This window comes from Ursus arctos, unplaced genomic scaffold, assembly GCF_023065955.2.
Source record: "Ursus arctos isolate Adak ecotype North America unplaced genomic scaffold, UrsArc2.0 scaffold_22, whole genome shotgun sequence".
NCBI lineage: Eukaryota > Metazoa > Chordata > Mammalia > Carnivora > Ursidae > Ursus > Ursus arctos.
In genome coordinates, this window is record NW_026622897.1 from 56,603,980 (window position 1) to 56,614,759 (window position 10,780).

The following is a 10,780-nucleotide window of genomic DNA, read 5'->3' on the forward strand; positions in this document are numbered from 1 at the left end:
CTTTTTCCTTCGGGGGAGGTGACAGCATTGGGTCTCTAAAACAGATTGCACATATTCTAGTAGAATATTTTAAAAGAGAATGTAATGAAATAAAGTTTTGACTCTGTCAGGTCTGTCATCCTCCATTTCTTCTCTCTCAGACACTGTTTTGAACAAATATTAATCCCTGGCAGAGCTCACCCCATTCAAAGATGAGTAACAGAAAAATTCCAACATAGAATTTGTGCAGAAACATTATGTAAAAATGAAAAGGGATAAAACATGTTAAAGATATGTAAAAATACTCTTTGAGATAAGGAATTATTAAGGAAGAAGAAGAAAATTCTGGATAAATATTTTATAAATAAATAAACAAAAGAAATCATGAACCAAATTAAATTTTTTGATATTAGGGTATAAAAATGAGTTGATAATAAAAAAGAAAGTGAATACCAAAAGGGTAAGCCAAATAAAATAACATGAAAAAAATAATAAAATCTATGATAAAATAGAGAATATTTTTATTACAAAATGGACTGCTGTTTAAAATATTCAGAGGTAGAGAATAGAGTTGAAAATAATGAAATATAATTAAATGAAAGCAATGATAAAATAATTAGACTATAATAGAGATGCCCAATAAACGGTGGAATTTTAAACATAATAGATATTCCTGAAGGAGAATAAAATAAAAATGAAAACCAGAAAGATATTAAAATATATCATAAAACACTTTTCTGAAAAGTAAAAAAAAAACTGTCTAAATTAAAGTATTTGTCATGTACTAGGAAATAAATACTGATAAGCAAATTTATATGTATTTAGGTATGGTAATTGTATTGCAAGGATAAACAAAAATTATACAGGTGCTCTGATAAAAGCAATAAATCTCAAAATGAAAAAATTACCATTTATCCCAGAAATCTCTTAAGACCACTAAACCACAAATAAAGGATCAATGTGCAGAGAAGGTTGCAGAAAAATTGATTTAATCTACACATTCTTAATATATTTAGAATGTTGTTCAGGTGGAAAAGGAAAAAAATACATCAAAGTCAATACATTTGTATTTTTATACAAATATTAATAGTATAGGATAAATCATTTGAGTCATTATTTTAATGCATTTGGGAAGAAACCTTTCAGGGTAAGCATAGAGGATATATTTGTAAATTCAAAAGAGTTGGTTAAAATGCTGTAATCATAAAGCTGAGAATATCAACTTGGGAATATCAGAATAAGTTCATGAAATATTTATCCTTTAAATAATATATATCTCTTCACTTTATTTACAGAAAATACCTACAATCAAAACAATTCAGTAGCAAAGAACACATCTAAGGCTTAGATGTGGTCTCTAAATATCCTTTCGCCCAATTTCAGGTATCCTTTCATAAATGGGTGATAAGCCTTCTACTGGAAACATGCCAAATGACCTTGGATATCTTTTTAATAATAGAAAACAGGAAACTAAAGACAACTGAGATTATTTTTTAAAGACAAAGAAGTCAACTCAGAGAGGCTCCCACTTGCCAAATATGGGTCAATCAAGCATCAATGGGAATAAGAACTGCTAGGGATAGAAACAGAGAGAGAGAGAGAGAGAAAGAATGAGGTCAGGAAGGCTAGGCATTCAGTATTCTGAAAACTGACAAATAACCTACTTTTCTTCTACAAACTGTAGCATGGTTTAAAGAAAGGAACTGAAGGTGGAAAGTTTCTATAGAAACATTCCAGCTATTAAGAAGTAATAGAACTGAAGTATTCCTATTTAACAAACCCAATAAAATAATGGCAAAAAAATCACCGGGGAAAGATATCACAAATGAGAGAAAACTAGATACCGTATTTTACCAAAATAACAAACCTGACTCGTATCTACCAGTTTCTAGAGAGTATAGGAGACACCAGGCAAGCAGATATGTTAAAAGACACCACGGGATGTGATGAGAAAAATCCAAACTACAACAAAAACAAAAGCTTCCAGGACAAAATTCCAGTTTCTTCCACAAATAAATTACAAGAAAATAAAAAAGGAATGGGTGAAAATCCATAGATTAGGAGAGACTTGACTCATATCAACCAAATGCAACGGATGAACCTTGTTAGGACCTTGTTTTGAGCAAATCAGTTATAAAAAGTCTGCAAACTAGCTTTCCGAGATACTTTAATGGGATAATTGGGGAAATATAAATACTGGTTAAATTCTTGATGATGATCTTTTATTTTGGTGTGATTATAATACTGTGGCTATATTTTAAGATTTGAAAATATTTGTACAATAAAGAAGGACATTATATTGACTTCATAATAATTGGGGGAGTGGGGGCCACCTGTGGTAGAATTGTGTAGCACCAAGCTGCAAGAGTGTTTACAAGCTGATGATTTTGGTAGCTAGGTATGAGTATATAGAGATCAAGTTTCTCCTCACTCTAATTTTGAGAGAGGATTTTATTATTTTTCATAATAACATATTAATAAATCAAAACTTTATAAAAGGTAAAAACATTTAATGGGAAGAGTTTTCTAATTAAACATGGTGAATTGCACACAAACCTTTACTCTCTCCAAAATCTCATTTAAATGATAGTCAGAATTTAAAAATATGATCTGACAGTGGCAGAAGAACAGGATGGGATATGAGGTATATCAACAATATTACAGTTGATGAACAATGGTAGGAAGGGTGGAAAGGAACTGGCAGAAATAGAAGATTAAGTTCATAGAGAGGAGGTTATGCCGCACATCCACTTCAAAAGAACTAAGGAGTTAGAGTTGATAAAGGCAAGAGTAAGGAATGGGATTGAAAGCAGGATGGTCTTCTAGGGAGCAGCTATGTGATTCCTTCTCCTGTCCCTTGCATTCTTGCAGAAGACAGGTTACTTTCTGAAAAAAATTCTCCCAGCAAGGTTCTGGACTCAGAGATGCCAAGACTGAAATGAAAGATGGACAGCATTGAAAACAAGGGAATTGAGGAAAGGTGAGACTTCCCAGCTCTCTTTCACCCCTGGGTTCACAGAGTCCTGGTAATCAGGATTACTCTGTACCACCGTGGGGCCACTATGGGAAGCCAGCCCAGTGTGATAAAGAAGGCCTGTGGAGAAATGCCAGTCTAGACAAGGAGGAGGATAGCTGAGATGCCGAACCAGAGCTCAGATGACCCCAAAATGCCAGATGGGAAGAGAACTTGGCACATTTTCTCATCCACTTTCTGGAGAGACTATGAGGGACATCTCTCCCTAGAATGTGTTCTGAGCCTTAAACTCCCTGAACCTCAGGTAGACAGCCTCCTTCAGGCCCTCTTCTCCAAGCAGGAGATGGGACTAGTATCTCTCATGGTCCGAGACTGGTTACTTCTCTTTCTTCTGTGTTATTTGCAGACCCTTCCCACTCTTATCTCTATCTGAGGCTAAGGTGCTGGAAGTCACCCAACTGGGAAGTGGAGAAGGAGATGTGTTGGGGCCCCAGGTTACTCACCCTGGCTATTGTTCCGGGCTGCTCTGCCACTCCAGATCCTGCAAGAGCCCAGGATGTCTTTGTGGCAGAGGGATTGAATTTTATCTTACTACACAGGGACATCTTGGCAGTAGTGCCTATCTCCAGGGGAGGCCAGGCTTGGGCCACCAGGGAATCACTCTGCTCAGAACCCTGGGGAATGGAAAAGTTAAGGCTAGCTTTGGAATCAGGGGAAGCATTTGGAGGAACTAAACAGTAAGGGGGCAAGGGAGAGACAGAATCATGGATTCTGCAATATCCCACCACGTTTAAATGGTTATATATATTCAGAGACTATCAGCTTCAATAGACCACCTACATTTGAGTTCCTTCCAAGACAATATTCCTGAAGCCTCCTCTTGACAGGCCCCAGGATCAGTCCTGCAGAAGCTCTTAGTCTCTGCGGAGTGTAGAGATATGGAGTCTAGAAGTCAAGGCCTAACCCAGCCTGAGGGAATGAGGGAAAGCTTCCTAGAGGAGAGGGACGTGGACTTCTGAAAGGCGCACAGACCCTGTTCCAAACTCTCAGCACTCATTCTAGGACAGACACCCGGACTTCAGGCTTGCAGCTCCAGACTGGGGCTGGCACAGATTCTTCCCACACTCAGCCTGGGACTGACCTGCTGAATCAAAGTTCAAAAAGGAGGGAACTTGGGCAGTGAAAGGAACATGTACTACAGAGCCAGGCAGACCAGGGTTTGAATTCTTGCTCTGTTTTCCTCTTCACATACAAGCTCTGTCTCCATTCTTTCTCACTTTCTGGAGAGTTCTGCCACAAAATCACCTCAGCTCCTTATCAGTTTGGACTGTAGTCATTCACCTGGAGCTGCTTTCTAGGGATACACAGACTTTTCTCCTCTTTGATTTTGGCTGTACTCTCCCAGCTGAACTGGGCCCAGCCTGACTACCTTTCTCCCTCTGAGATGATAATTAAACTTAGGGGGAAAAAATCACACATCTTTGAAATCTTACGTCAAAACGAATTTGTGGCCATTAACCTGAGCTGAGACTTCTGCATCACACTTAATTTCTTTCAGTTTTTAAATTGTCACCATTCTTCTCAAGCTCTTTATTCAGCCTGCCAATCTCTTCTCCTAACAGCTAATTTGACATTGCTCCTGACTTCCCATGGGAAATGGTGGCCATCAGGTGTGCCTTCTCTAAGGTTCTCGCCCAACTCATCAGCTCTCTTACCCACTTCCACCCAACAACTACATCCTGGCAGGGAGACCAATTAACGACACATGGGTCTTCATGTCAGCCCCCTCTCCATCCTCTAACCACTTCTTTGTTGGGTGCCCATCACATATGGTGAAAGGAAAAAAAAAAAAAAAGAAGAATTCTGAATGCCATAGCATATAACCTAAGACTCTTTAAGATTTTTCTTTTTTTGGCATGCCTGGGTGGCTTAGTCGTTAAGTGTCTGCCTTGGGCTCAGGGCGATCCCGGCATTCTGATCCCACATCAGCTCCTCCTCTGGAAGCCTGCTTCTTCCTCTCCCACTCCCCCTGCTTGTGTTCCCTCTCTTGCTGTGTCTCTCTCTGTCAAATAAATAAAATCTTAAGTCTTTTTTTTTTTATTTTATTTATTTACTTGACAGAGATAGAGACAGCCAGCAAGAGAGGGAACACAAGCAGGGGGAGTGGGAGAGGGGGAAGCAGGCTTCCGCTGAGCAGGGAGCCCAGTGCAGGGCTAGATCCCAGGACCCTGGGATCCTGACCTGAGCCAAAGGCAGATGCTTAATGACTGAGCCACCTAGGCGCCCCTAAGATATTTTTCATTATTTATTTAGTTTTTTTAAGTTTTTATTTTAATTTCAGGTAGTTAACATATGGTGTCATATTAGTTTCAGATGTACAATATAGTGATTCAATAATTCCATACATGGCCTGGTGCTCATCACAACTGCTCTCCTTAGTCCCCATCACCTATTTCACCCATCCCCCCACTTTTCCTCTCGTAACCATCAGTTTATCTATTTGTTCTCTATAACTAGGAGTCTGTTTCTTGATTTCTCTCTCTCTCTCCTTTGCTTATTTGTTTTGTTTCTTAAGTTCCACTTAGGAGTGAAATCATATGGTATTTATCTTTCTCTGATTGACTTATTTTGCTTAGCATTATATTCTCAAGTTCCTTCTGTGTTGTTGTGAATGGAAAGATTTCATTCTTTTTTTATGCTGAGTAATATTTCACTATATATGTATATGTGTGTGTGTATATACCACATCTTCTTTATCCATTCATCAATCAATGGACACTTGGGCTGCTTCCATATCTTATAATGCTGGTATAAACATTGGGTGCATGTATCCCTTTGAATTAATGTTTTTATATTTTTTTTAGGTAAATACCCAGTAGTCTGATTGTTAGATCACAGGGTAGCTCTACTTTTAACTTTCTGAGGAACCTCCATACTGTTTTCCACAGTGGCGGCACCAGTTTGCACTCCTACCAACAGGGCAGGAGGGTTCCTTTCTCTCTACATCCTTGCCAACATCTGTTGTATCTTGCGCTTTTTATTTTAGCCATTCTCGCAGGTGTGAGGTGATATTGCAGTTTTGATTTGCATTTCCCTGATACTAGGTGATGATGAGCATCTTTTCATGTGTCTGCTGGCCATCTGGATGTCTTCCCTGGAGAAATGTCTGTTCATGTCTTCTGCCTATTTTTTAATTGGATTATTTGGCTTTTGGGTGTTGAGTTTTGTATGTTCTTTATAAATTTTGGATACTAACCCTTTTCATTTGCAAATTCTCCCATTCTGTAGGTTGTCTTTTCGTTTTCTTGGTTGTTTCCTTCACTGTGCAGTCGCTTCTTATTTTGGTGAAGCCTCAATAGTTACTTTTGCTTTTGTTTCCCTTGCCTCAGGAGACCTATCTAGACAAAAGTCGCTACTGCCAATGTCAGAGAAATTACTGCCTGTGCTCTCTTCTAGGATTTTTATGTTTTTGGGTCTCATATTTAGGTCTTGAATCCATTTTGAATCTATTTTTGTATGTGGTATAAGAAAGTGGTCCAGTTTCATTTCACTGCATGTTGCTGTCTTCTTGATAGATCTTCTGTCCCAAAGAAGAGGTCCTATAATGCCCTGCAGTATAGTGTCCCCCACGCCTCAGAGTCTGGCACTTCTGGGAGTGTCTCCAGTGTGTGCTGCATGTGCTCTGCTGTTGTGTCCTGGCCCCTCTATCCTTCAGGCCAGTCATCTACAGAGGCTCTCTTTGCCTATTGTGGGCAGTGTTTGGTCCCTGTCCTGAATATGGTGCATTTTAACTAGGTGTATTCTTGTCTGTTTGTGAAATGAGGCCTGTTGCCAAGCCACAGGAACCACAGCTCTGCGAAACTCCCTTGTTGGAAGACAAGCTGTGAGTAGGGGTTTGGGCAGGACTTCCGGGGGAAGTGGCCCACCATTCTGAGACCGAGGCCAGCGCGACTGGGAGGGGCAGGGCTTGGTTTAAGCAAGTGTTGAGTGTCAGCACTGTGCTGGTTCCCACTGGTGGCTCTGTGCTTATGCTGAGGGGCGGAGGAGGGAATGGTGCTGACCAGTTTCTTTGTCCCTGCAGAGGTCTCCCTGTGATTGCTGTCTCACTGGGACATGCTTTGAGAAGGGCAAATAACCTCCCCACTGTGTGCCCCGGGAGCTCTTTAGATCACTGTTTTCCATGCTGTAGGTCTGTGGGCTGTTTGCCTGCCTCTTCTCTAAGACCATCCCCCGTGCCCTCCAGGGCACTTTTCCCAAGCCAAACACAGTGACCTTTAAAACTCCAGGCTTTAAGCCCCACTGGTTGGAGGAACTCATGAAATGCGGCCCCTCCCTCACTATCCAAGCCAGCTGCTTATGGGGATTCATTTTCTCTGTGTGCGCCTCTCTGTGCTAGTCTGTCTCTTTGCCCTTCTCTGTGACTGTGGCTCCCTTCCCACTGCCATAGCCATGATCTGTTTCTTTCCCAAACCGTGTCTCTGCACTCCCTACCTTCTTCGGTGTTGCCTCTTCTCCACCTTTAGTTGTGGAGTTTGTTCTGCCAGCCTTCAGGTGGAGTTCTGCAGTATTTAGGATGATTTGATAGTTATCTAGTTGTGTTAGTGGAATGAGGTGCATTTAGGGTCCTCCTACTCCAACACCATTCCAACCTTGTCAACTCTTTAAGATTTTTTTTTAGCTTTTTATTTTGAGATGTTTGTAGAGTCACATGCAGTTGTAATATTTCATATAGAGATCCCATGTATCCTTCACCCAATTCCTCCAATGGTGGTATCTTGCAAAACAATAGTGCAGTATCAAAATAAAGATATCGACATCGCTACAGTGGAGATATGGAACACTTCCAGAGCCACAAGGATCCCTCTTGTTGTCCTTTTATAGCCCCATCCACTTTCCTCCCTCCCATCCCCCGTTTAGTCTCTGGCAATCACTAATGTGTGCTATAGCTCTCTAATTTTGTCGATTGAAGAATGTCATATAAATGAAATCATACAATATGTAATCTTTTGGGATTGTTTGTTTTTTTTTCCCCACTGCATCATTCTTTGGAGATTTATCCAGCTTATTCTGTGTGTTAAGAGTTCATTCCTTTTAAGTGCTATTTACAGGGCATGGTTGTACCACAGTTTGTTTAACCATTCTCCTGTTGAAGAACATCTGTGTTCCCAGTTTTCGGCTATTATGCATAAAGCTGCTATAAACATTCGTGTGCAGGCTTTTGGTGAACATAACTCTTCATTTCTCTGGGATGAATGCCAGGAGTACCAAACACTCAGCCATATGTTAGTTGCATGTTTAGTATTTTTAGAAACTGCCGAACTGTTTTCCAGAGTGGTGGCTGTACCATTTTGCATTTCAACCAGCAGTGTATGAGTGATCCAGTTTCCCCACATCCTTGCCAGCATTTGATGTTTTCACCTTTTTTAAAGCCATTCTGATGTGATATTTCTTTTCTTTTCTTTTTTTTTTTAAGGTTTTTTTTTTTTTTTTTTTTTTTTTTTTTTATTTGACAGAGAGAGACAGCCAGAGAGAGAGGGAACACAAGCAGGGGGAGTGGGAGAGGAAGAAGCAGGCTCCTAGCGGAGAAGCCTGATGTGGGGCTCAATCCCAGAAGGCTGGGATCACGCCCTGAGCTGAAGGCAGACGCTTAACCGCTGTGCCACCCAGGCGCCCTGTGATATTTCTGATATAGTAATATTTCGCTATAGTTTTAATTTTTATTTCCTCCTAATAGCTTTGAACTTTTTACGTGTTTATTTGCATCTGTTTCTTTTTCCATGAAATGTCTTTCCATGTCTTTCGCCTATTTCTAATTACATTTTTTCCTAGTTGAGTTTTCAGAGTTCATATCTGTTCTAGATACTAGGCCTTTCTTCAGTATGTAATTTGCAAATATATTCTCCCACCTGTAGGTTGTTATTTCATCCTCTCAACTGAGTCTTTGACACAGAAACAGTTTTTAATTTTAATAAATCTTAATTTATCAATTTTTCCTAAAAGGAATCATGCTTTTGGAGACAAAACTAAGAACACTTTGCCCTGGATCCTGAAGATTTTCTGCTAAGTTTTTCTAAAAGTTTTAGATTTATGCTTACATTATTATTATTATTTTTTTACATTCAAGTCAGTGGTCAATTTTGAGTTAGTTTGCATAAGTATTGAGGTACAATTAACAAATAACTTTGTAGTATATTTAAAGGCTATAATGTGATGATTTGGTATCTGTGAAAGGATTCCCACCATTGAGTTGATTAACACGTCCATCATCTCACATATTTACTTTTCTTTCTTTCTTTTTTTCTGAGAACATTTAAGTTCTCCTCTCTCAGCAAATTTTAATTATTATCCAATATAGTCAATTATCAGCTGTAGTCACCATGTTATACTTAGATCCTCAAAATTTATTCTTCTTACAATTATCAACTGTAGTCACTATGTTATACTTAGATCCTCAAAATTTATTCTTCTTACAACTGAAAGTCTATATTCTTTGACCAACTTTCCCTGTTTCCCCATCCGCAGCCTCTGGCAACAACCATTCTACTTTCTGTTTCTATTAATTTGACTTGATTTCTTCTTGATTACACATATAAGTGGTACTATGCAGTATTTGTCTTTCCCTGTCTTGCATATTTCATGTAACATCATGCCTTTTAGATTCCTCCATCTTGTTGCAAACAGCAGGATTTCCTTCTTTTTTAAGGCTGAATATTCCATACCTTTTCTTGTTTCCATATCTTAGCTATAGGGAATAATACTACAATGAATATGGGAGTACGGGTATTTCCTTGAGATAATGATTTCATTTCCTTGTGTATATATATCCAGACAGAAGTAGAATTGCTGAATCATGTGTGGCAGTCCTATTTTTAATTTATTGAGTAACTTCCATTCTGTTTTTCATAGTAACTGTACCAATTTACATTCCCACCAAAAATGTGCAAGTGTTCCCTTTTCTCTACATCCTTGTCAATACTTGGTATCTCTTGTTTTTTGGATAATATCCGACACCCACTGTAGTAACTACTGTTGTTTATTTTTGTATTCCTTTCATCTTTTACAGGGCCTGGAACATTATAAATGATTCTTGAATATTTAACTTTAAATGATACAACAAATGGACATTAGGCATGAATTTTGGCATGGGCTGGGAGAATTGGTGGTTATCATCATCGGAAAGAATCTCAGATATGTGATGCTGGTAATTTCTGGTCGTAAATACGTTTTGACAGTAAATCTTTTCTTCTAATAACAAAAAAGCTTGGGGAAACTGCTGTCCCCAGAAACAAATTTATGTTCTGTCCTTATTTCTTGTCATTTCATGTCAATCTAGTTTCTAGTAAATGATTTGCAACTCAGAGATGGGGGCTAAATGAAATACTGGGAATGGGAGCTGTCCTGCTTATCGGGCAACCTCAGACTCTGGCTCTCAAGGGAAATTGGCTACCTAAACTAGTGCCCTCCACTGACCAGGCCAACATAAACATGAATGGGAACAGGGCAGTGTTTTTATGATCCTCAGTCCCTGGAGAACATTGTTCACTGGGAAAGATACTCTCACTTCAGTGAGCACTTGCCTGAGACCCAGAAGCCTCTAACGGCAGGGGCTGCCTGGGAACACCTCTATGAGTTGACTCACCTCCCCAAGTTCCCAGAGGGCCTCCTCCTGGAAGCCCTTTCAGATCAATGGGAACCAGAAGGCAGACACTCTCCCAGGACTGTGACTCATGTGAACAAGGAATAAGCAATGGCCAGGACACCCCCCTTAGTTTGCCACCTTCCAGAAAGCAATCACAGTTTCTTGGGACAACTTTGAAAACTATGGCC

The 10,780-nt window shown here is 39.6% G+C and overlaps 2 protein-coding genes across 2 annotated transcripts in view; both read right to left on the reverse strand.

Annotated features, from left to right (window-relative positions):
• TRIM68 (tripartite motif containing 68) overlaps positions 1–10,780 on the reverse strand; it is a 150,613-nt gene that overhangs the window by 118,151 nt on the left and 21,682 nt on the right. The window lies entirely within an intron of this gene.
• The window catches only part of LOC130544607 (olfactory receptor 51I2-like), a 35,592-nt gene that overhangs the window by 3,142 nt on the left and 21,670 nt on the right, over positions 1–10,780 (reverse strand). The gene's annotated exons all lie outside the window — the stretch shown is intronic.